The 25,978-nt window shown below is 55.3% G+C and overlaps 1 protein-coding gene across 2 annotated transcripts in view; it reads left to right on the top strand.

Annotated features, from left to right (window-relative positions):
• The first annotated feature begins 2,279 nt into the window (after positions 1–2,279).
• CNTFR (ciliary neurotrophic factor receptor) overlaps positions 2,280–25,978 on the top strand; it is a 278,409-nt gene continuing 254,710 nt past the window's right edge. The window contains exon 1 of one of the 2 annotated variants that reach the window (XM_077346597.1): positions 2,280–2,298. The gene's annotated coding sequence lies outside the window, so the exon portion shown is untranslated. Of the gene's footprint in view, positions 2,299–24,926; positions 25,138–25,978 lie in introns of those variants that run through there. The other variant, XM_077346596.1, reaches the window with a different exon arrangement.

A 25,978-nucleotide genomic window follows, 5' to 3' on the forward strand; every position in this document is an offset into this window, starting at 1 on the left:
GGGCGGGGGGGCTTACGTAAATGTCCTCTGCATGCAGAATGACCCCCTTGGGCCCAACAGTCCCACTGGCTGACCTCTCCAGCGCTCCACTTGGAGATTCCCGCTGCTTCTCCCACCCCCCACCCCCCACCCCCGCCGCTCACAGCTGGCCATGGCAGATGCACAAACCCACTTTGAGCCAGGCCAGGCCAGGCCCAGTGGGAACTCATAAACCCCCTCTGGCTCCGTTTCTTCCTCTGGAGGTGCAGCTCTGGCCATCCTCTCCTGACAGCTGCAAGGGGGCACCAGAGGACAGCTCATCCCCCCAAGCCAGTTTCCATTGTGGGGAGGGTCAGCTTGCCAGCTGCAGGCCGGCTGGAGCCCCACCCCCGCAGCCTGCTCCCGGAGGGCTCTTTTCCATGCTCACGGTCAGCCGCCGTGTCTAGAAAGGGACCTCGCGGGGAGAAATGTGAAGGAGAGAGGAGGGGACCCAGGAGAGCCCAGGCCCCTCAGACCCCACAAGAGAAGCGCCCCCCGCCCCCCGGAGGAAGACTCTGCAGAGGAGGGTCTGGGCAGGCCACCTCCAATCCCCACTGGCTTGGAACGCCCTTTGCTGGGGCCGGCAGGAGTCAGCTGCCTCCTCTTGTGGAGGCTGACCCTGCATGGAGTAGGGGGTTGGCCTAGACCAGGGGTAGTCAAACTGCAGCCCTCCAGATGTCCATGGACTACAATTCCCAGGAGCCCCCTGCCAGCAAATGCTCTTGGGAATTGTAGTCCATGGACATCTGGAGGGCCGCAGTTGGACTGCCCCTGGCCTAGACGGCCTGTTTGAGGATTGCACCAGAGGCGTCTCCCATCAGGTGGGGCTCACCTGCAAGGATTAAAACTGCCACCAGGAGCTTAAGAGGCCTGGGCCTCCGATACCCAGGAGCGATGGTTGGCTGTACATCCACCCCCCACCCACCCCCAAGGGGGACGTCTCTGAGGACGCCTGAAGCTGCCTTCTCCTGTCTCAGACTCCTGGTCCGTTAAGGCCGATACTGTCCACTCCCCCTGGCCGTGGGGCTGCCTTGCTCTGGCGCAGACCATCAGTCCATCCTCAGGCTGAATATTGCCCTCCCCAGTGACAAGGGCTCCCCAGGGCCTCAGGGAGGGGTCTGTCTCATGCCCTTCTGCCACATCCTTTTAACTGGAAATGTCTGGGTTCGAACCCGGGACCTTCTGCATGCCAGGCAGAGGCTCTTCCGCTGAGCCACGGCTCATCCTCAACCCGGTCTGTCACTGCAGGCCTCCATCCACTGAGCAAGCCTGCAAAGATCGGGACTTCAGGGGGTAAGTTCGGATCTGGCCCCCCCTACAAGCCACCCCCCACCAGTGGCCTGGCAACCTTAACTCTACTGCATTGCCGCCTGCTGAGGCCCCCCCCCCCCCCCCCCCCCCCCCGGTCAGAGTTGGCAGCTTTTACCTGTTGCACAATCCTGAAACGTGACTTCCAAGGTTAAGAAGGAGTGGCCAATATTTTGGGGGTGGAGCTGGGGTTTGGAGAGGGGGGGAGGGACCTCCCCAGGGTTGCCAGCTCTGGATTGGGAAATACCTGGCGGGGTGGGGATGAAGCCCGGCGAGGGTAGGGTCTGGGGACGAGAAGACTCCCCACCCCACAGGACACAATGCCCCAAAGCCCATTCCCTGAGGAACTGGTTGTTGGGATAGGCCATGTCTGGTGTACAAAGAGAAGAAGAGAAGAGCCTGAAGGGGGCAGCAAGAAGACCATTAGGGAGGTCAGGGAGGTCAGGACCTCTCGCTCCTGTTAAGTGTCCTTCTGGTCTGTCTCCAGGTGGCTACTCTTGGGGGCTATTTCCTGCTCCTTCTTGGAAGCTTCTCTCTCATTCTCTCTTTCTTCTTAGGTAGCCAGGTAGAGCAGACACCTGTCCCTATCTCTCCTCTGCACTATCACAGTGTGTAGATCCATGAATAAATCCTTTTGTCTCCTTTATCCTAAAATAGGTAAAGGTAAAGGTATCCCCTGTGCAAGCACTGAGTCATGTCTGACCCTTGGGGTGACGCCCTCTAGCGTTTTCATGGCAGACTCAATACGGGGTGGTTTGCCAGTGCCTTCCCCATTATCCTAAAATACAGCGTGTGAATATCTTGGACTTGTTTACCCTGCTAACACTGGTCCCTGTTGTCTGCAGGTCACGGATAATCCTAGGAGGTCTCCTGGCCTGACCTGGAGGCTGGCAACCCTAGTAAAGGAGGCAGAGGAGGGGCCGAAAGGGAGAGGTGGCGAGATGGACAGGAGGGAGAGGAAGTGCTTGGAAGGTAAGGAGGGCCTCTCTGCTGCAGTGGGGGGGGGGGGTGGAGGGGGGAGCAGCCCAGCCGGGAGAAGCCTGCCCTTGGGGTCTGACTTGGGGAGGGCTATTTCAAGGTACTCCCCCCTCCCTGAGCAGGTAAGCCCCCTTCCTCCTGGCCCCCGAGGCAACATCCCGTCAGAGCTTGACCTGGCCCTGGGGATGCCAGCCCTGTGCAGCTGAGGTCTGGGTGTGAGCTCTGCAGGGCATCAGCCCCCTCCTCTCAGGCACAGGCACCCCCAGTCAAGAGCTTGGATTGTCTTTCGCCTCATGAGGGGCAGCTCGCCTTTGTCTGGCAGGAATTGTGTTTGTGTGGCTCCACACGCACACACACACATGTGCACACAATGGCACAAAGGCCTCTGGGGGCCAGCAGTGGGAGGGCTTCTGCAGTTCTGGCCCTGCTAGTGGACCTCCTGAGGGCCCCTGGGCTTTGGCCCTGTGTGGCACAGCGTGTTGGGCTGGAGGGGCCACTGGCCTGACACAGCATTTATTTTTGTTTGTCTTTTTGTGTGGTTTGTTTATTATATTTATATGCCACCCTCCCCTTTGGCTCAGGGCAGTTTACATTATGACTCTCCTATGCAGTACAGCACAATGAACATTCAATATAAAACTTATTTAACAGTGAAACTTGTATCAAACAGTGTAATATAACAACAGTACTTAACAACAACAACAACAACAAACAGTGTGAGAGAACAACGGTACTCAGTAACAAGCAACAGTTGGGTCTGTCTGCATTGTGGAGGGCAGCGTTCTCTTAGGTGCCTGAGACTGGGGAGGGGGTGCTCTGTCTTCTTGGGGGTTGGGGGGCCACAGTGGGAGGGCTCCTGGAGTTCTGGCCCCACTGGTGGACCTCCTGAGGGCCTCTGGGGTTTGGCCAATGAATGACACAGAATGTTAGATGGGGGGGGTTGGACTATCTAGAAGAGTCTTGTTGAATCTCTGCTAGCCCCTTCAACTGTAGACTATATGCTACTAATATATAGTTTAGCAACAGGCCTTCAAGGCTGACTTTTTGAATTTACTTGCTGATTTCAATTCGAGCAGGTGGATGAGCGGGTTGTGAGTGTCCTGCATAGTTCTGGGGGTTGGACTAGATGGCCCAGGAGGTCCCTTCCAACTCTAGGATTCTATGAACAGTGGGTCATTGGTCTGGTCCAACTATGCTTCTCTTCTGCCTGGGGCAGGGATGCTCTGTCTTCTTGGGGCTTCGGGGGGGGGGGGGGGGGGCAAGAGTGGAGGGCTTCTGGAGCGACGGCCCTGCTGGTGGACCTCCTGAGAACCCCTGGGTTTTGGCCCCTGTGTGGCATGTTGGCCTCTCCTGTTCGTGTGTCTTTTCTAAACCGGACTGTTTATTGCAGCTGGGATGCTCCAGATGGATTGATTTATTCCTTCAATTTATATTCCGCCTCCCCAGCAAACCATCTCAGGGCGATGTACAGCATCAGAGTCAGTTACAATCAATAATAGATTAATATACAGTTAATAACATTCTTAAAATCACGTGAAATCTGCCTCTGCGACTCACCCCAGCCTCCCTTCTAACTAACTTCGAAGACATTCCCCATCTCAGTAGGACTTTTCCAGTTTGGGAGTGCTTTTGTGGGGTTCAACACCAGCGTTTGGGGGCTGCTGGCATCTCCCGCAGAATTCTTTGAGGCTGGTGGAGTCGTCCTGTTGAACACCAGGCTGCTGCAGAGCCCCAGAGCTTGCCAGATTCTCTCGGTGCACCTTGCAAGGTCATCACCGCTACCTGGCTGGGATGGGCCAGTCCACACCCCGCTGCGTTCTGGGTCTTCCGCCCGCCTCTTTCAAGGGACTTGGTCATCTGCCCGCCTCGCCTTGGCACCTCTTGTTCTGGACTCCGTGTTTCTCCCCCCTTCCGTGGGGACATCTGGATTTGTTTCTGCTCTTGTCTCCCTTAAGTGCTCCCTCCTGAAAGCAGGACACGTGCTCTGCCGCCACTGGCTCCTTCTTGCAGAGTCGGGAACGGGCCCGTCCCACTGCCAGGCGCATGACGCTGAACGAGCCACCCGCAAGAAGCTCATTAGCACAGCTCGGATGCCGAGAGCCATAAAACAACTCAGCAGTTGTGACTGCCGACCGTGTGGCCTGGTCTTTGCAGCCCGTCACACGCAGGCACGCACACCAGCTGCAAGCAACAGCCCTCCGGGAGCTGGACAAGCAGCCCAAGGCCAGCACGGCAGGCTTGCCAGCTCTGGGCCCAGAAAGTCCCGGAGGTTTATGGGTGGGGCCTGGGGAGCAGGGCAGGAGTTGGGGAGGGGCATATTGCTCACCCCAGCCCTCCCCTCCAAAGCAGCCACTTTCCCCCTGGAGAGCAGTTCTGATTCCAGGATATCTCCAGGTCCCGCCTGGAGGCTGGCAGCCCTAAGCCAGGGCATGGATCACATGACCTTTGCCCATTCTGGAATCTGTCGGGCGCCAGGAGTGGCACACAGAGCCCACGTCCTTTCCCCTTTTTGGACTACAGAGAGAAGTGCCTCATTTCGGCCCTCTTGACAACAATTATTCAGACAAAAATGTCTGCACTTAATAATGGAACCCAGGTTGGCCCACCTCTGCTTTGTAGTGGAATATCTATGGGATTGGTGGGCGGGAGACCAACTTTTAAAAATCTGGGCTGCTTTACAAGTACTCTTTAAGGAAGTCCTCCCCCTCAAGGCTTAAGTCTGCAGAGTTTAATGCTTTCGGTTTTAATTAATACTATTGGACTCTGTGCCTTCTAATTGTTCTTGGCCTGCCTCTGAAGGACGGAATGTGTGTCCTCGTGATGATAACGGGGAGCGCTTCTGTCCAGGAAGCCCCTCCCGTTGGCCATTTATGCAATGGCCGCATTTATACCCCACTTCTGTCCTCAATAGGGACCCAAAGTGACCTACAACCTTCTGCCTTTTATCTTCACCACAGCCCTGTGAGGTGGGTTAGGCTGAGAGTAAGTGATTGGCCCCAGGTCACCCAGCAAGCTGGGAGTCCCAACCTGGGTCTCTGAGCATCTAGTCCAGGCCTCTAACCCAGGGATTCCCAGCCAGGGCTCTGCAGACCCCCTCAGTCCATGGGTGCTCCAGAAGGGGTCTGCAGGAGGTCTGCATCCTTCCCCATCCTGCCTTAATGGACTGCTTGCAAGTTGGGGAACTGGCCACCTCCCCCCAGGGGGCTCGGTGGATAGGCCATGGGTGTAAAAACCAAAGGGGAGGGGTTGGTTGTGGTGTGTGTGTGTGGGGGGGGTGTGGAGGGTCATGTCACTTCTGGGGGTGTGGCAGAGAGGCATAGCCAGCTGGCATTACTTCCAAGGGACAGCCAAGGCTGAACATTTCTTGCCAGTGCTCTTCCACAGCCCAAAGGTTGAACAAGGCTGCTCTGAACCCTGCTGGCTTGTCTCCCGGTCGGCTGCTTCTGCTTCCCCTGGCCCCAAACATCTTGGATATGGGGGGAGGCGTTCAAGCCAAGGGGCTGCAACTTTGCCCTTGAAACTACCCTTCCGCTGGCCCATCCACAGGATAACTGATTAAGGTGACCGTTCTCAAGTCAGAGTGTCAGGCAAGGATCTGGGAGACTCAGATTCAAATCCCTGCTCTGCCAAGGTGGCTTGGTGGGTGAACCTGGGCCAGTTACACACCCTTAGCCTCACCTACCTCACAGGACTGTTGTTCTGATAAAATGGAGGAGAGGAGACTAGAGCCAGATGCTGAGGTTCCCTTTGGGGGAGGAAATCAGGATATAGGCAACTAAAATAGTAAGCAGTCTTCAGGCAGTGGCTGGACAGATCCTTCGGGATGCTTGAGGCTGATCCTGCACTGAACAGGGGGTGGGACTGTAGGGTCTCTTCATCCACTCTAACCTGTCCTGGTCTGTCCCTCTGGGGCAAGAGAGAACAATTCTACTCCATCCTCGACATGGCACCCTTTTAAATACTTGAAGATCCCCTCTCAGTCTCCTCTCCAGGCTAACCTTTCCTCCTACGTCTTGGTCTCCAAACCCTTCACCATCTTTGTTGGCCAACTCTGGACACGCTCCAGTTTGTCTACATCCCTCTTCAACTGGGGTGCCCAAAACTGAACCCAGGACTCCAAGTGAGGCCGAACCAGAGCAGAGTACAGCGGTACCATCCCCTCCTGTGATCTGGACACGATGCTCCGTTTGATACAGCCCCAAATCCCATTTGCCTTTTTAGCCACTGAGTCACACTGCTGACTCCTGTTCAGTGTCTGGTCTACACCGCTGGGAACGGTGGCTCTTGGCACCCAGCGCGAATTCCACATGAGCAATGCGGAAGCCGGGCCGCTCGCAGCCACGTTTGCCTTCTGGCTAATGACACGGATGTCTCCCTGGCGGGGGCTGATTGGGATAACTGGCCTCGGCCTCTATTTTGCATGAGTTTAGCAACATGTGCAATTAATTGAAATAATGGCCTCAAATGATCCCCCGCTGCGTCTGTCTGCTGCTTGCCTCCTGCATGCTGGGAAGAGACCTGCGGGGGCCGGCAAGGGGGGGGAGGGGGGAGGCGGCCCATCTCAGGGGGCAACGAGGCATGGCGCTGGGGATCGAGGGTCGGGCCCCCCATGGGTGATCCAGCTGCTTTTCAGTGCCTGATGGCGTCTCAAAGTGGCTTACAATCACCTTCCCTTCTTCTCCCCACCACAGGCATCCTGTGAGGTCGGTGGGGCTTAGAGAGCTCTGACAGAACTGCTCTGTGAGTACAGCTCTAAGAGGACTGCCACGGGGCCAAGGTCCCCCAGCTGGCTGCCTGTGGAGGAGTGGGGAATCAAACCCGGCTCACCAGTTGAGAGGCCACTGCTCTTAACCCTGACGCCACGCTGCCTCTCTCACCCAGCTGGCTGGCTGCACAGCCCCTGCCCTCCCTCCACAGGCTCCCCCTCCAGATCCCCAGGCATCTCCCAGCCCAGAGCTGGCAGCCGCGGGCACCTCTGATCTCAGGCGCCTGCTCGTTCTTGTCCTTGGCAGGAGCTGGCTGCTTGGAAGGATCCCACCAGCATTTCGAGTTTCTCTTATCTTCCACCCGCTCTCCTGAGCTGACTGCATTATTCTGCATTCCCCTCCAGCTATAGAAGACCTTTTGTGCCCCCCCCCCCCATCAACTCGCCACCTGCCATTCATGAGCGACCGAGCCTGAAACACACAAATTAAGAACTCCTTTTCCAGCCCCTCGAGCCGCTGAAGTTAAAACACATTCTGGCCACCGGAGCTGGAAAGAAGGTTCCCCACCCAGCTTTCAGCTTTGTTTTGGGGCGATGAAATCTGGGGAGGCACCAAAGTGGCAAAGGAACCTTCTGGAAGGGGGGGGAGGAGCGCCTTTTCGAGCCTCCAGGTGTGCTGCAGATTTGGGCACAACATGGTGGGTGGTTGCAGCCTAGGGGTGGCCAGCTGTGGGTTGGGAGATGCCTGGAAACTCCACTCCGTGGTATGGCCAGAAGCTCTAGAGCAGACTGTGGGTCTCCAGATGTCCATGGACCACAATTCCCATGAGCCTCTGCCAGCATGTTAGCAGGGGCTCATGGGAACTGTAGTCCATGGACATCTGGAGAGCTACAGTTTGGCCACCCCTGCTTGGCAGCTCTAAGTTAAAAAGAGTGCAGGCCACAGATGTTCACGTTACCAAGGACCCGCGGCCAGTCGGAACCCACTCTGGCCTTGGCAGTATGGTGGCCAAGTCTGGGTTGGGGAACCCCTGGAGATGTTGGGGGTGCCCTGAGGAGGGTGGGGTGGGGGAAAGGGACTTAAATGAGGTATGGTGCCATAGAGTGAGGTTGATTCAACAGCGTACAGGAAGAATTTCCTACAAGGAATTGCCAATCGCCACTTTGGGGTCAGGGGGCAAATTTCCTCCAGCCCAGGCTGGCCAGGGATTCTGGTTTTCCTGGGAGGGAGCATCATATGGGCATGGAACGGGGGTCCCTGTGGCTGGGCAGCTAGTTGTGAGTTTCCTGCAATGTGCAGGGGGTTGGACTAGATGGCCCTGGAGGTCCCTTCCAACTCTGATTCTATTATTATTATTATTATTATTATTATTTCGATTTATTTCCCGCCACTCCCAAATGGCTCGCGGCGGGTTACAATGTCTTAAAAAACCCATTAAAACTCCCATTAAAAAACTTTAAAATGTCACAACATGGCAGCACAATAATAAGATCCCCCTCCTACCCCCATTCCTAAAAAAAGGGGGGGGGGGATGGAGGAGAAGGAGGTCAACGATGTTCAAGAAGCCCAGGGGAGAGCACCTAGAGCAACTGCTTGCTCACCGTGTGAGGCGGATGTGGGAGTGAATATGGGACATGGCCCTGATCCGGCAGGCCACCTCTTTCATTCTAACGAGCAAAGTTTCTCTGTTGTTTTGGCAAAGGCAGAATCTTGGGGACCATAGCGGGAGATGCCCTCAATTTCAAGTGCTCCATAAGAAAGGGATCTTGTTTAATGGAGAATATACACACAACTACACTTTAAGAAATGACGGGGAAACTGTTCCATGAGAATTCGGTCTTTTGTTTGTCCTTGCTGAGACCTCAAATTGGTGCAAGGGATCAGTTGAAACAATGTAGACTCAATGGCCCCAAATATTTTATCACAATAATCCACAACATAATTTCTAGGATTCTTAGGTTCTTGAAGGTTTCGCGTTTGATTATAAGTTTGAATAACTGTTTTCTAAAATGAACAAATTTTGAGTCCAGGGGCACATTTAAAACCAACAAAGTTTTATTCAATAATAAAACTTTCTTCGTCTCAAAGGTGCCCCTGGACTCAAAATTTGTTCTGCTGCTTCAGGCCGACACGGCGACACACCTGAATCTGCTTTTTGAAATGTTTGACTCCGGGAGAATTGCCGCCAGAGGTCAATGAAGGAACTGAAATGGTTTGAGATCTCGTGTTCCTTGGCTCCATCATCAACCAAAAGGGAGACGGCAACCAAGAAATCGAAAGGAGGCTGAGATGGGGAAGGGCAGCCATGAAGGAGCTAGAAAAGATCCTTAAGCGAAGGGAATGTAAACTGCCATGAGCTGGCTGGTCTGGGAGTGGTGGTATATAAAACGAATAAATAAATAAGGGTGCCCCTGGCGACCAAGGTGAAGTTCATTCATGCCACCTTGTTTCCCATGACTAGGTGGGGGTGAGGAAATTGGACAGTGAAGAAAGCGGACAGGACTTGTGTGCTTTCATTTGAAATGTTGGAGGAGATATTTACAGATTCTGTGGATCCCCAAAAAGACAGATCACTGGGTTCTAGATCAAATGATCCTGAGCCAAAATGACCAAATTTTGGCTGTCATACTTGGGATATATTATGAGAAGCCAAGAATCCCTGGAAAAGACAAGGACGCCCAGAAAATGGAGGGTGGGGGGACAGGCCCCGTCATGGAACGAAAGGGGGTTTGGGAGGTTACTAATCCATACATCGGAAGGGCAACACAATACACACACACACAATTTTCAAACTACAGGGCTCTCCAAGTTTTGGTGGTCAGTGGAGTGGAGTGGAGTGTGTCGGGATTGCTTGGGACTCAATTGAGGGCTTGGCCCTCTGGATGGTCCCAATGCCCTGCCAGATGCCCTGCCGAACCAGCTGGAGGTGATGTCTTTGCTTTTTGGGATGCTGTCTAGATTTGCCATAGCTTTCCTCCCCAGGAGCTCCGTTTTGCAGGCCCTGCAGAAAACTGGTAAATCCTGCAGGGCCCGCAGCTCTTCTGGGAGCTCATTCCACCAGGTAAAATCCTAGAATCATAGAATTGGAAGGGACCTCCTGGGACATCTAGTCCACCCCCCTGCACTATGCAGGACACCCACAACCCTATCGCTCATCCGCTGTCACCTGCCACCCCCTTGAGCCTTCCTTGACAGAATCAGATGGCAATCTTGCCTCTGTTTAAACATTTCCAAAGATGGGGAACCCACCACCTCCCGAGGAAGCCCATTCCACTGAGGAACCGCTCTGACTGTCAGAAGACACTATTCCGAAAGAGCAAATTCCAGCATTGATTCCCAACATCTGGGGGAGCCGAGTTTATCCTCCGCATCTCTCTCAATCAGCCCAATGAGCAAAACGTCGCCTTGGCCTCAGAGCCCCTCGGATAGATAGTTAAATAACATCCTTTCCAAAATCGTCAAGGGAACAGATGTTGTTTTCTAACCTCCTCAGCCGTATAACTGGATAGCTGTAAATATTGGGACCAAGCCGATGATGGAATTTTCCCTTGCAATTCTGAGAAGGCCACGCAGCGCCTGTCATGCCGAACATCAATAAACCGTGGCCCGCCTGAAGTATCTCCAACTTGGATTACATTTGTATTTTTGAAGTCAAAATAATATAGGGAAAATGACAAGGGTGAAATGCAAAGGCCGATGTGTTTCCTGCGTTTATCCCAGACTCCTATTAACCCCACACGCCAAGGGGCTCACGTGCCCTACAGAATCGCCTCATTTTTTTTAAGCACAGGAGATGATGAATTGGGATTTTGGAACGGTCTTGTTCCAGGTGGTGCCCCAGACACTTTGTGTGAGCCTGGTATCGTGTTGCATTTTGACGCCTGGTGATACATCTTCACATTGGGACACTGAACAACTTCATCAATGAACGTCCTTTGCTGCAGAGGGCTGTATGGATGCATTTCCCCACGCTCGTAAGTCTGACTTAAACCAATAGCTTGACTAGCAAGAGAGAATCAAGTGGGTGGCCGTGTTGGTCTGAAGCAGCACAACAAAACAAAGTCAGAGCCCAGCAGCACCTTTAAGACCAACAAAGATTTATTCAGGGTGGGAGCTTTCACTCAAAAGCTCACGCCTTGAATAAATCTGTGTTGGTCTTAAAGGTGCCGCTGGGCTCTGATTTTGTTTTGTTTAACAAGAGAGAAGTCATGGTTTAATCACTTTTTGTAAATCAACTGAGTGAACAAGAACCCCCTCAAAAAAAGCACCTGCTTTTTTATGCAGAGTGGGAATTATTTTATTTTTTTTGCGATATATATTTTTATTTTCATAAAGATAAAAATGGAACAGAACAAATAGTATAAATTGTTAATACAAAGAAAGATAGGATATGCTCTTCATTTGTTACATTTAATTCCCCATTTCGTGTCCCCTTTTAGTTTATTTTCTTAAATAATTCAGATAAGGGCCCCGTTGTTCTTGGAACACCTCTTCTGTTCTTCCATTAACTATCAGTGTCAGTTTGGCCATCTTTGCAAAGTCTGCTAGTTTGTTCAGCCGTCTTCTATCGAAGGTAATTCTTGCATTTTCCATTTCTTGGCCAGAACTAGTCTTGCTGCTGTCGTCACATAGAAGAATAGACTTTGGGTTTGAGCTGGGAGGCACTTAACAGCATAGCTTCAGCTTTCATGGGAAATCTAAGACCCCACATTTTCTGCACAATGGTGTGTATTTTTGCCCAGAACTTATAAACTTTTTCACATTTCCACCACATATGGAAGAAAGAACCTACTTTGTCACCACATTTCCAGCATTTGTTATCAGAGTTTTTAGCAATTTTCGGAATCACTTTTGGTGTCACGTACCACCTGTAAAACATTTTATACCAGTTTTCTTTAAGTATTTGACTGTTAGTATACTTAGGGATTCTAGACCATGCTAGTTCCCATTGTTCTATTGTCACATTTGTCTCAATATTTTGCATCCATTTAATCATACATGGCTTAACCCGTTCCGTTTCCGTCTCATACCTTAATAGCAGTTTATATATTTGGCCCTGCAAGACTGTTTATGCACTGGAGGTTTCATGCTGGGCTGCAGGCTGGAGCTTTAGTCATGGCAGGTTGCCCCACCTCTTCCTGCAGCCACATGGTGGAGCATTTGGCCCGGTGAACCTCATCCGCCCCCAATTTGTGTTCTTGCATGGAAGCTGGGGCAGTGAAGTTCCCAGTGCATAAACGGTCCAAGTGAGGCTTATCTTGAATTACCAAATTTTCAAATTCTGGTATTGGAGCCTGTGGATTTAGCGGTTGCTGAAACTCTGCTTTGAATCTAGATAGTAATTGGTTGTACTCTAACCATTGAATTTCTACTCCTTCTTTCCTTATTGTTTGCATATCCTTAAACTTGCAGGTTTTAAGTATTAAGTCTTCGTACTGGAGACGTCAGTCTTTTCTGTTGAGCTTTGCCAGAGTATGCTTCAACTGGCGATGTCAGTATTGAGGGTGCTGGAGATAGTCTTTTGTTGTGCCTGGACCATGCATTCAGAAGTCCACTGATCCAGGTATTTGATATTGCCTCTTGTTTTTGTTTTCCTGCTGGCCATAATCTTTCATGGAAGCTATTACCTATGGTTTTTGATTGTGGTTCCCGTATCCAGGCCACTATATATGTAAGTGCTGCTGCAAATTTATATAGTGGGAATTATTTTTGTTGTCTGTGTGTTTTCTGTCTTTCTGACTTTCGCCAAATTGAAAGCACCCCCAGCGTCCCCCCCCCACCAATTTCAGAGAGGACCCTGCCAGTAGGTGGCACTGCAGGGAACGAGGGAAAGGCCCTGGAGAGGGTCCCGCGGCAGAAAGGATTTTCTCTCCCCATTCCCCCCCCTGGACGCACATCCCATGCCTTCCCAGGAGGGCAGCTAGTGGGGCATATTTCTTGGCTGGCATTTATCACCTGCATCGTGACTGCTTTACAAGCGTCTCCCTGTGCTGGATGAGAAAGGCAACAGCAGCACAGAGAGAACGCCTCCCTCGTCTTCTGTTTTGCCCACGCGTCAGAGGGGAGCACAGCAAAAGGAGGGGCGTCTGGGCTGGTTCGGAAAGCGGAGGGGAGCTTAATGGGTCCAAGTCCGGCCCCAGAACTCAGGAGGTAGAACATAAATCTCGCCAATTTATTTATTTATCGTAGGGTGCGTGCCGTGTAGCTGGGAGATCTTGGACTCTGAGCGATGGAAGGGGCCTGGCGGGCCACCCAGCCCCAACCCCCTGCTCAAGGCAGGATCAGCCTCAAGCACCCTTCCCCAAATGTTTTACCATTGAGAACCCCCTGAAAGGTCTTGCGTAGATGGTAGGCAAGAATGGCAAGAAGTCAGGGTTCAGGCGGGTCAGCATCTTGTTCTGAATTGTTGTTATGTGCAAAGTCGTGTCCGACCCATCGCGACCCCATGGACAATGATTCTCCAGGCCTTCCTGTCCTCTACCATTCCCTGGAGTCCATTTAAGTTTGCACCGACTGCTTCAGTGACTCCACCCAGCCACCTCGTTCTCTGTCGTCCCCTTCTTCTTTTGCCCTCGATCGCTCCCAGCATTAGGCTCTTAGGCACCGGGCCGAGGCCTGCGGGTTGGGGACCACTGTCCTAAAGCATCCTAGAAAAGTGCGTATCTAACCTTTGCTTGAAGACTGCCAGTGAACCCAACTTTAACAAGGTCAGGACCTCAAAAGTTGAACTATAAACCAATATAAAACCAATATAAACCAATATAAAATTTTAACAATTGTTTATTAAAGTGCACCAATATCTTTCTCTATAAGAGCCATAAATATTTTCCTCCCCATTGCAGTGACAAAGTTTTTTCTGAAACACATGAGATGATCTCTCTTGTTGTTGTTAGGTGCGAAGTCGTGTCCAACCCATTGCGACCCCATGGACAATGATCCTCCAGGCCTTCCTGTCCTCTACCGTTCCCCGGAGTCCATTTAAGTTTGCACAGACTGCTTCAGTGACTCCACACAGCCACCTCATTCTCTGTCATCCCCTTCTTCTTTTGCCCTCGATCGCTCCCAGTATTAGGCTCTTCTCCAGGGAGTCCTTCCTTCTCATGAGGTGGCCAAAGTATTTGAGTTTCATCTTCAGGATCTGGCCTTCTAAGGAGCAGTCAGGCTGATCTCCTCTAGGACTGACCGGTTTGTTTGCCTTGCAGTCCAAGGGACTCGCAAGAGTCTTCTCCAGCACCAGAGTTCAAAAGCCTCAATTCTTGGACGCTCTGCCTTCCTTATGGCCCAACTTTCGCAGCCATACATTGCAACTGGGAAGACCAGTTCTGAATTAGCAAAACAAAATTTGAGCCCAAGAGCACCTTTAAGACCCACCAGAAGCAGAGGCTACACATGCATCTGCGCGGACAGCCATGCAAACGATGCCTCCTCAAGCCACAGGTTCATAACTAATGCTGCTGCCTCCCAGCCCCCCTCCCCCCCCGGAAGCTTTGCATGATGCCTGGCGGTCCTCCGGCTCTGGCTTCCCGGGGGCTTGAAGCCCACCAGCCTCTCGAGAAAGCCGAGGCAGCTACACTGGAAAAGTGCTTTCTCTGGGCGTTGTGGTTAAGAGTGGCAGCTCTGATCTGGAGAACGGGGGTGGATTCCCCGTTCCTCCTCCACAGGCAGCCAGCTGGGGCCAGTCCCAGTTCTCTCTGCTCTCCTCCTCCTCCTTTTCCTTCCCCGTCACCCTCTTGCAGCGGTACGGAAGGATGGGCTTCTTTGAAAATGAAATCCGGGACTCTGCATGCTGGGATCATGAGCCGTGATGGGGCACAGATGCCTTGCTGCCAAGACAGTGCACCGCCGAGAAGGCCTGGTTTGCGTTTCTGCCTGGGAAAGGGTAGAATCGTAGAGCTGGAAGGGGCTGCTCAGGCCGTCCAGCACAGGGTCCGCCTGCACAGGTGCTCCTCCAGCCGCTGCTCAGAGATTGCCAGGGAGTGGGTGAGTTTAAAAAAAATATCCTAATATCCAGCCAGTACTTTTCTGCCTGTTGTCTAAACCCAGGACTGCGGGCTCTACCCTCTGCTGCCCACAGGAACCTTTTCCTGCCCTCCTCCAAGCGACAACCTTTCAAATACTTAAAGAGGGCTATCATGTCCCCTCCCAACCTCCTTTTCTCCAGGCTGAACATTCCCCAGTCCCTCAGCCTTTCCTCACAGGGCTTGGTCCGCAGGCCCCCCCGGATCCTCCTCCTTGCTGTCCTCTGCCCCCTCTCCGTTTTGTCCACGTCCTCTTTGACGAGAGGCCTCCATAACTGCCCACAGGACTCCCGGAGGGGTCTGACCCATGCGGTCCACAGGGGGACTAGGACCTCTTGAGATTTTGATGTCTCCCCGCCTTTCCTCCTAGGGCTTGATCAAAGGCGCTGGATCACCACTCTTTTCTGCATTCTTTCGCTGTGGGTCCTCCAGAACGGCACACGATGCTCCCGGTGCCATGTACAAAAGGACTACAGCATGCGTATGCGTGGTGTACACACGTAAAGTGCTGTCAGGTTGCTACCCCCTGATGGGGGTCCTGGGGGGGGCTTCCCCAGCTGAACAGGCCACCGTGTTCCCTCCCACGCAATGGGGACTGCAGCCAGAGAGGGGGCTGGTGGCCCACTAGTGGCAGGATCCAAAGGCAGAAGCCCTCTTCACTGCGTAACATGCCGGGAGGCCTGGCCTACCTCACAGAGCTGTTGTGGGGATGAAATGGAGGAGAGGCGGGCGATGTCAGCTGCTTTGGAATCAAAGGATGGCGCACTCCCTCCGACCCCCCTTCTAAGGTCACCAGAGGCTGCCTTTCATCTGCGTTGCATCCATGCGGTAGTGGAGGGGGGGGGCAGTGTGGAGTTTCCACATCACCACCTGGGACTCTGCAGAAGATCCCAGAGAAGTTATTTATCAGCTCCAACCCCGGCTGCTGGTCAAGGTGGATGGGCACCAGTGGGCCAGGGCCTCTGTCTCCAGGCCAAGCATAGAACTGCTGCTCTGTTCTGTCCTGGTGGGGAAGGAAACCATCTCTCACCCCAGACGCACAGTTCCCCCCCAAGAAGCGGGCTCTCCAGTGGTCGGTGTGGGAGGGCACTGCCCCCCAAGGACCTGAGGTGCTCAGGTTGCCACCCACCAGGGAGAGCCCTGGAGGTCTTCTGCCATTACAGCTGCTTCCTGGGCAACAAGGATCCGTTCCCCTGGAGAAAATGACCCCAGTGGAGCCCACCCTCCCCCGAAGCCCCCTCCTCAGCCTCCCCCCCCCAACTCTTTCCCAGCCCACAGCTGGCAGCCCTCGTCTGGCAGAGACTTGCTTGGGAGTAAGAAGCCCCCAGGCAGTGTGCAGGTTGAAGGGGGGGGGGGGACAGAGAGAACTGTCAGGAACCCACTCTGAGCATTCAGAAAACCCCTCCTGTCCCGGAGTTTTTGGAAGGTAGGCTGAAGTTGGCGGCAGTAAACGCTCCGCTGCCAGTTATTAAGAGAAATGCTTTTTAAAGATGATTTTATTTGGGGTTATTTATTGCCGAAAGCCACCTGAACTTCTCTTTAAAAGGCTGACTAGGGCAGACCGAGAATGAATGGCTGGCTGATTGCTCGGGGGTGTTCCCTCCCTCCCTCCCTCCCTCCCTCCGGGCGGCTGTGCTCCTTCTCCAGGCGGCTCTGTTCTCAGCTCTCCTACTCCCTGTGGCTGAGGAGGCCCATTCCCTCCCTCCCTCCTCCCCGCCTTGCCTGTTCAAAGGCTCCCCAGTGGATGCTCCGGTGCCCCAGAGAGGCAGGCCTGGTGGGCGTCTCAAGGACTCCTGTTCCCCACCCTCTGCCCTTGTCATGGCAACCAGGTCCTTAAGCAGGGACCGGCACACCGGAGAATCAAGCACAGAGCTGGTCAGAGTTCACCTGTCTGGCTGGAGAAGAAGAGGAGCTGGTTTCATACCCCACTTCTCACTGCCTGAAGGAGTCCAAAAGCGGCTTCCAGTCACCTTCCCTTCCTCTCCCCACAACAGACACCCTGTAAGGTAGGTGGGACTGAGAGAGCTCTGAGAGAACTGCTCAATCTGAACAGCTCTATCAGTGCTGTGAGGAGTCCAAGGTCAACCTAGCTGGCTGCATGTGGGGGAGGAGCGGGGGAACCAACTCAGCTCTTCCAGATTAGACGGTGCTGCTCACGGCACCACGCTGGGATAGAAGGCATTGGATCCTGAACAGGAAACCCAGGAGGAGGGGGGATATGCATAGATGCATACAGCTGGATGGGATCCTAAGGGTCATCTAGTCCGACCCTCTCCACAATGCAGGAAAATCACACCTTCCTCCCCCCTCCCACTCCCCCAGGGACCCCTGCTCTATCTCCAGAGGAAGGGGGGGGACACTCAGGATCCGTGGGCAGGAGGGAAATCCCTTTGTGATCCCAAAGCAGAGATGGGTATTCTGCAGGGCCTGTTGTGGAAAGGCCGCAAGACTAGAGCCTCGGCTCACCCCTTCCTGTCCTCCCTCTCATCAGCTGCCGAAATGCACAGAATCAGCCCTGCTGCCTGACAGCCCTCTGGCCTCTGCTTTAAAAGCCTCCAAAGGAGACAGCCATCCCCCCTTCCCCCCCCCGCCCGAGGAAGCCTCTTTGCTGGGGAGGGGGGGGACTCTAACTGTTAGGGAGTTCTTCCTGGGGTTTAGCTGAAGACTCTTCTGATTTAGCTGTGACCTCCTGGTTCTGGCCTCCCCTTCTGCGGCAAGAGGAAACGCCCCCTCTCCGTCCTCCCCGTGACTCCCTTCCCGAGTATGGGGAGCTATCCCCACCGTTGCCTCCTCTCCGGGCTAAACGCCCCCAGCTGCCTCACCCTTTCCCCGTTGGACTGGCTCTCCAGGCCCAGCACCACCTTCGTTGCCTCCTCTGGACAGGTCCGAGTTTATCAGCATGCGGTGCTTCAAACTGAGCATGATGCTCTTCCAGCAGGATGCCGCTCTAACCAGAGCCGGGTTCTGCGCTCGCTCTCCGTGCTCAGAGGCTGCTCTTCCGCGGATGTGCATCATCCCCACTGGCCCCAGGGGGGCAGCACCTGCCCATGCCCAAGAAAGCTGCTTCCTCCTGGCTTTCCGGGGGCCAGGTGCTGGGGCATGAGGCTGCGCCCCCCTCGTCTCCCAAGGCCTCCAGGGAGGGGACCCCCAACCCCTCGCCCGGACCCTCAGTTTCTTCTGCTTACGGGAATGTCTCAGGCCAGGAGCTTTTTAAAGATCTGCAGCTGAAACGTTGCCCTTAAGCCTTAACTAGTGCTGAAAATAGACCCGGGTGGGTGTTGGCCTGCCGCAGGAGAAAGAGGCCTGAGTCCACGGGGACAGCTTCAAGACCAGCAGAGTGTCATTCGCAGTCTTCGCATGCAGGGATGCGTCTTCGGCATGGCTCCTTGAAGGCCCACACAGTTTAACTCTTGGCAAAAGTTTTTGTATGCCTGCATGGGCAGAGATGCCGGTCCTCGCAGCTTGGTCGACGTTTCGGAAGAGCAGAGGTCGGGATTCCAAACAGATTCCAAGCTGCGATCCTTCCAGATGCATTTCTAAATCGCTCGCTTTTAAATATCGTACATTACGAGGCTCTGGGTCCTCCGACTGCAGCTACTGCGGCTTGGTAGGCAGAAGGGCCCCGGTTCCCTCCCCGGCAGGAGCAATTCCTGTTAATAGGATCGGGCAGGAGCCGGTGGGAAAGAACTTCCTCCACCTGAGACCCTGGAGAGCAGCTGCCAGTCAGAGCAGGCCAGGTTGATGCTGAAGGACCAGATTTCTGATTCGGCAAAAGGCGGATTCATGGGTGGCTTCACTGCCAGGTCTAGAGGGATGGCCGGGCACGCAATGGCCAAGTGTTGTTTGGCTCTTCCTAAATCAAATTAGAAGACGCTTGCTCCTGGGGAGGAAAGCTATGGCAAATCTAGACAGCACCCTAAAAAGACTAGACTGTGTCTAGTCAAGGCTATGGTCTTCCCGGTTGCAATGTATGGCTGCGAAAGTTGGACCATAAGGAAGGCCGAGCGTCAAAGAATTGAGGCTTTTGAATTCTGGTGCTGGAGAAGACTCTTGCGAGTCCCTTGGACTGCAAGGCGAACAAACCGGTCAGTCCTAGAGGAGATCAGCCCTGACTGCTCTTTAGAAGGCCAGATCCTGAAGATGAAACTCAAATACTTTGGCCACCTCATGAGAAGGAAGGACTCCCTGGAGAAGAGCCTAATGCTGGGAGCGATCGAGGGCAAAAGAAGAAGGGGACGACAGAGAATGAGGTGGCTGGATGGAGTCACGGAAGCAGTAGGTGCAAACTTAAATGGACTCCGGGGAATGGTAGAGGACAGGAAGGCCTGGAGGATCGTTGTCCATGGGGTCGCGATGGGTCGGACATGACTTCGCAACTAACAACAACAACAACAACACAATGGACCCTAAAAATTATTTTTTTCTGTTAAGAATGCATAATCCCTGCATATCTGGTTGAAGAGAGCAGTGGCCGCACCTCACTTTCCCAGCTATCTACAGAAGAATCATGCCCCCCCCCCCCGAATCTGGAGAGTTTTCTTCCAAGTGTCTCTATGCTGCTTTCTTAGAGGGGGAAAATCTGTCTGAAGTGATTTGCAAGGCACCGATATCACAAAACGCAGAACAGCTCAAAGCCATAAGGAAAACCTTCACATTCCTGGCATTTCCCTCTCAGCCCAACTACCGTCCTTTGAATGACTGTGGCAGCTATGGGAAATCGGGTGGGGGTCTCTGGCTAAGAGAGCCCCTCCCTCCAGTGGTGACACCTGGTGGTCTTTGGATTCAGCGGCCAAAACAGGCAGCACTCCCCAAAACAGGGACAGCAGACCTGGTGGGAGGGGCCAGAAAATTGGGGCTGCCCTAGAAAACAAAGCCCATCGGAATATATAGGGGAGAGGGAAAGATTAGTTTTAGCACAGAACAAATTTAGGCACCTTTAAGACCAACAAATTTTTATTCAAGGGATGAGCTTTCGCGTGCAGCCCCCGTCCTCAGACCAGCAGGGCTCCCCACTTGAATCTTGTTTTAGGGTAGCTAAACAATTACCAAATGAGTTCATTCATCTCCTGTTTTTAACAATCCGTTGGTTAAACTGATATAAAAATGCAGAGGAGGAACACTGCAATAACGAGTGAACGGAGGTTAATTACTGGTTTAAAGAGCCAAGTGATTCCTTGAGGGTCACCCACTGGACTCAGCCCCAGTAACTCAAGCACGCTCTCCACTCCTGGCAGACTCCTCTTGCAGCTCAAGCATGCAGCCTCAAGGCCCCCCTTTGCCCCCAAGCAGAATCCATCTGGGGGGAGAATTTGCTCAAGAAATAACTCCTGCTGTTTCCAGTGTCCGCCTGGCAGCCATCCTGTCCTGGGCTTCTTCCATGCGCAGGCTCAGTAGACTCTTCTTCTTGGAGAGCTAGTTTGGTGTCATGGCTAAGAGATTCTCCACTCTTCCTCCACATGCAGCCGGCTGGGTGGCCTTGGGCTAGTTCCAGTTCTCTCAGAGCTCTCTCAGCCTCACCTCCCTCACAGGGTGTCTGTCGTGGGGAGAGGAAAGGAAGGTCATTGGAAGGCACCTGGAGATTCCTTATGGTAGTATAAAGGAGGGGGGGTATAAAACCAGCTGTCCTCCTCTGGGCTGGTTGTCTCCCTGTAATTCTGGCTGTGCCCTTCACCATATAAATGTAGGTCCACCTCCCTATTTTCTCCTCCAAGAGCCAATTCTGACCGCAGAGTGATGAGTGAGTTGTGTGGAAACTCGGAAGGAGAACCATCTGACTGTCACCACTTCTTGGGATTGAGTGTTCTGTTCCTGCCCTGAACTTTCTGATCTGAGGACCTTCGCCTCAGTGCTTCTGACTGGCGCCATTGCTTTTGTGCCAGTTTTCTGTGGGGAAGCCCAGCAGTTACAGGTCACCAGGTAGAAACCAACAGCCATGCTGGTCATCTCTTGGGGCGCTGCAGAAACATGGCCACTGCCGCAGTTTATGGAAGCATGGCCACGCTCCTCATACCCTTGGTATGCATACCATTCAGAAAGCTCAAAGCGAGCCCCTTCCCCTCATGTTCTACTCCTGCTAGCTCCAAGCAAGCCAGTTGGGGTAACTTACCTGGATTTCAAGAGGGCTTTTGACCAGGTTCCCCATGATGTTCGGATGGGTAAACTGGAGGAGGCAGACTGATCTTTCAGAGGGGTGGGTGGGTGGGGAACTGCTTAGAAAACCCCACCCAAACAGTGGTCATCAGTGTGGGGGGAGGTGAACTTCATGGTCTGAGCAGTTCAACAGTGGAATCGCTGGCCTAAGGAGGGAGTGAACTCCAAGGTTACACCTCTACCTGTGGCCATCTTCTCTATTCACTGGCAGCCTTCAACCAGTGGCTGGACAGACTCTTGTGGATGCTTTGGGGGAATCCTGCACTAAACAGAGGGTGGGCTAGATGGCCTCAATGGACCCTTCCCACTCTAGGATTCTAGGAGTCTAGTTCAGCAGTGGAATGGGCTGCCTAAGGAGGTGGGGAGCTCCCCCTCACTGGCCGTCCTCAAGGGGTGGCTGGACAGATCCTTCTCCTGGATGCTTGAGGCTGATCCTGCACTGAGCAGGGGGTGGGACTGGATGGCCTGCATGGCCCCTTCCCACTCTAGGATTCTGGGAGTCTAGTTCAGCAGGGGAAGGGGCTGCCTAAGGAGGTGGGGAGCTCCCCCTCACTGGCCGTCTTCAAGCAGAGGCTGGACAGATCCTTCTCCTGGATGCTGGAGGCTGATCCTGCACTGAGCAGGGGGTGGGACTAGATGGCTCTTATGGCCCCTTCCCACTCTAGGATTCTAGGAGTCTAGTTCAGCAGTGGAAGGGGCTGCCTAAGGAGGTGGGGAGCTCCCCCTCACTGGCCGTCTTCAAGCAGGGGCTGGACAGATCCTTCTCCTGGATGCTTGAGTGATCCTGCACTGAGCAGGGGGTGGGACTAGATGGCCTGCATGGCCCCTTCCCACTCTAGGATTCTAGGAGTCTAGTTCAGCAGGGGAAGGGGCTGCCTAAGGAGGTGGGGAGCTCCCCCTCACTGGTGGTCTTCAAGCAGCGGCTGGACAGATCCTTCTCCTGGATGCTGGAGGCAGGGGGTGGGACTGAGCAGGGGGTGGGACTAGATGGCTCTTATGGCCCCTTCCCACTCTAGGATTCCACGAGTCTAGTTCAGCAGTGGAAGGGGCTGCCTAAGGAGGTGGGGAGCTCCCCCTCACTGGCCGTCTTCAAGCAGGGGCTGGACAGATCCTTCTCCTGGATGCTTGAGTGATCCTGCACTGAGCAGGGGGTGGGACTAGATGGCCTGCATGGCCCCTTCCCCCTCTAGGATTCTAGGAGTCTAGTTCAGCAGGGGAAGGGGCTGCCTAAGGAGGTGGGGAGCTCCCCCTCACTGGCCATCTTCAAGTAGTGGCTGGACAGATCTTCTCCTGGATGCTGGAGGCTGATCCTGCACTGAGCAGGGGTGGGACTAGATGGCCTGCATGGCCCCTTCCCACTCTAGGATTCTAGGAGTCTAGTTCAGCCATGGAAGGGGCTGCCTAAGGAGGTGGGGAGCTCCCCCTCACTGGTGGTCTTCAAGCAGCGGCTGGACAGATCCTTCTCCTGGATGCTGGAGGCTGATCCTGCACTGAGCAGGGGGTGGGACTAGATGGCCTGCATGGCCCCTTCCCACTCTAGGATTCTAGGAGTCCAGTTCAGCAGTGGAAGGGGCTGCCTAAGGAGGTGGGGAGCTCCCCCTCACTGGCCATCTTCAAGTAGTGGCTGGACAGATCCTTCTCCTGGATGCTGGAGGCAGGGGGTGGGACTGAGCAGGGGGTGGGACTAGATGGCCTCTGTGGCCCCATCCCACTCTAGGATTCTAGGAGTCCAGTTCAGCAGTGGAAGGGGCTGCCTAAGGAGGTGGGGAGCTCCCCCTCACTGGCCATCTTCAAGTAGTGGCTGGACTGATCCTTCTCCTGGATGCTTGAGGCTGATCCTGCACTGAGCAGGGGGTGGGACTAGATGGCCTGCATGGCCCCTTCCCACTCTAGGATTCCAAGAGTCCAGTTCAGCAGTGGAAGGGGCTGCCTAAGGAGGTGGGGAGCTCCCCCTCACTGGCCGTCTTCAAGTAGTGGCTGGACTGATCCTTCTCCTGGATGCTTGAGGCTGATCCTGCCTTGAGCTGGGGGTGGACTAGATGGTCTTTATGTGTCCTTCCAACTTTATGATTCTACTAGCAGAAAAATCCTTTGTAGAAAAATGCAAGGGTGCTAGCCAACCAGAGGTTGCCACCCCAGAAGGAGAAATGTGCCGCAAATCTTTTGTCACCCAAACGTCTCCTTTGTGGAAGCTCCCTGTGTGACCTTGGACCAGACACATGCTCTCGGCCAAGCCTACCTCGCAGGGGTGTTATGAGGATAACACAGAGAAGGACACTGCAAGGCCTTTAGAGGTCCCCACTGAGGTGAAAGGCCAGATGTATATCAAGATTTTTTAAAAGATAAATAAGATTAAATCAACTGTCACACAACCTACGGACCCATTTCCCCTTCCTGTATTCTGTAAAAAAAAAAAGAGAGAGATTTCAGGGACCATTTCGGTTGACTGAGTCCTAAAGCCGGGTTGTCACTTAAAACTGGAGATGCCGCCTTTGACCCGGGACCTCTTGCAGGGTGTAAGAACTGGAGAGACCCAGATTTGAATCTCCACTAGGAGACCTTGGCCAAGTCACAGGCTGTCCTCCTGACCTACTGCACAGGGTTGTTGTGAACATTAAAGAGAGGAAAGCATGGTAGGCTGCTTCAGGTCCTGCTGGGGAGAAAAGGAGTAAATAAAAGAGCAGGTGCCTGCAATCAAAGGGTGGGCGTGGTGCCCTCAACCCCAAGCCCCCTCACCCCCAGCCCATGGATCCCATGGAGGTGGTCTCCCCTGCCGCGGCTGAGGCTTTAAAGGAGAGCAAGCAAGGTTCCCGGCACCGCCCCCTTACACCCGAGGAGACCGCTCCATCATTCAAGCCCACGCCTGTCACGGCCGGCTTCCGGCACCCACGGCATTCCTCGGCCTGGGCAGCCTGCCGCCTCTTGTTCCGTGGCCTCCGGCTCCGGGGATCCGTGACCGCGCCGAGGCTTCGACCTCCTGCCTGCGCCGCTGCGCTCACTGCGGCGCTCTCCGACGGCAGAGGTCCTGCGGGGCCCGTCGGCTTCCCTGCGGTTCTTGCGGGTTCCGGGTACGGGATCGGGTTTCTCCGTCCGCCCCTTGATCCGCCTTGAGTCTCCGGGAGAGGAAGGGAGGAAGGCGGGCGGGCAGGTGTCGGCGAGGCGCTTGACTGCGGCTCTCCTGGATGCCCCCCCCCCCGGGCTCAAGGCTAAAGTCCCAGGGCTGGGGGGCAAGGCAGCTCCTGGAGGCTGGTCTGGCTCCTGTGGATGCCAACTCTAGGCTGGGGAACTTCTGGAGAGGAGGGGCTGGGGGAGGACGGGGAAGTCCCCCCCCCTCCCTCCCTCCCTCCCAAGCAGCCCTGTCCTCCGGGGGGGGGGGACTGAGCCCCGCCGTCTGGAGCTGAGGGGGGACTCTGGGAAACCCCTAGGAGGCCCCTGGAAGCGGGAGGTTGGCAACCTGTCGTCCTCATCACCTGCTGGCCTGGCTAGCCCTGCCCCCCCCCCTCCCCCCTTGCTGGGCAGCCTCCCGGCTTTGTTCCCGCGGCCGGCGGCGCAAGGCTCCCTCTGGGGCGGGGGGGGGGGTCCCGTACGTGCCCCCTCGCCCCCAGCGCCGCGCTCCCAAAGGGAGGACAAGCGGGTCGGGGGCGCCTCCCTCCCCCTCCCCCCTTCGGCGGCGGCGGCGGCTGGTCACATGGGGGGTGGGGCGGCGGGGGGGAGGACTTGAAAAGCGCGGCTCCCGCGCGCCGCGCTCTTCTTCGCAGCCGGTGCAGCCGCCGCGAGCCACGAGCAGAGGCAGCGGCAGAGGCAGAGGCAGGAACGGCGGCGGAGCGCACGGACGGACGGACGGCCAGGCGGCCGCGGACCAGGCACGGCCAGGAGGGCGAGCGAGCGAGCGAGCGGGCAGGCGGCGGCGGCGGGACGCGGAGCGCTGGCTGCCCGGGGAGCGCCGGCGAGGGCGCGCGGTGAGTGCCGGCGGGGAGGGGGAGGGGGAGGGGGAGGGGGAGGGGGGGCTCCTCGCCTGCCGGGCCCTGCGAGCGGCCGAAAGGGGTCCGCCGACCTCGGAGCCCAGCCCGGGAGCCCCGCGCCGCCGCCGCCGCCGCCTTTTCCTGCCGCCGCTTCCTCCGTCCGCTGCGCCGGGCTGCGAGGGAAAGGGGGGGGGCAGCAACAGGTCCGCCCCCCCCCGCGGGGCTCCGTGGCGGCCGGCCCTTCCGACCTCCCCCCCCCCCCCGAAAAGGCACGGAAGGCGATCGCGCGGGTCCGCCGGCGGCGGCTCCCAAATTCTGGCGGCCCGTCGCCCCCCCCCCCCCGCCCGCGCCGGAGGAAGTTGCCAAGAGCGGCCCCGGCATGCAACCCCCCCCCTCCCCGGGGACCCCTCCCCCGCTTCGTGTCTTTGGGGGGGGTACGGAGAAATGTCACCCCCCCTTTGTGGGCCAGGAGGGGTCCTCCCGTGGGAAAGGAGTCGCCCTAACCTGCTGGGGGTCCTGGCCGGGGCTCCACGTTGCGCGGGGGGGGGTGTTGGGGGGTGCCGCGAATTCAGCGCGGGGGGAGTCGGGGGTCTCTGCCTGGCTTTAAGCGCGTTTCCTGGGGCTTGGGGGGGTCTTGTTCCGAAGGCCGGGGGTGGCCCCTATTGAGGACCGCAAAGCACCAGCAGGAGGCCGGGATAGAAATCAGTCCTGCCCCCCCCACCCCCACCCCCCAGGTTCGGGGAAGGGAGAAAGTGAATTCTCCCACTTGGGCTTTTGTGCGGCTTCAAGGAAGTTTCCTTTGAAAGGTCCAATGGCACACTTTCCCAAATCCGGGCGG

This window comes from Paroedura picta, chromosome 7, assembly GCF_049243985.1.
Source record: "Paroedura picta isolate Pp20150507F chromosome 7, Ppicta_v3.0, whole genome shotgun sequence".
In the NCBI taxonomy this organism is placed as follows: domain Eukaryota; kingdom Metazoa; phylum Chordata; class Lepidosauria; order Squamata; family Gekkonidae; genus Paroedura; species Paroedura picta.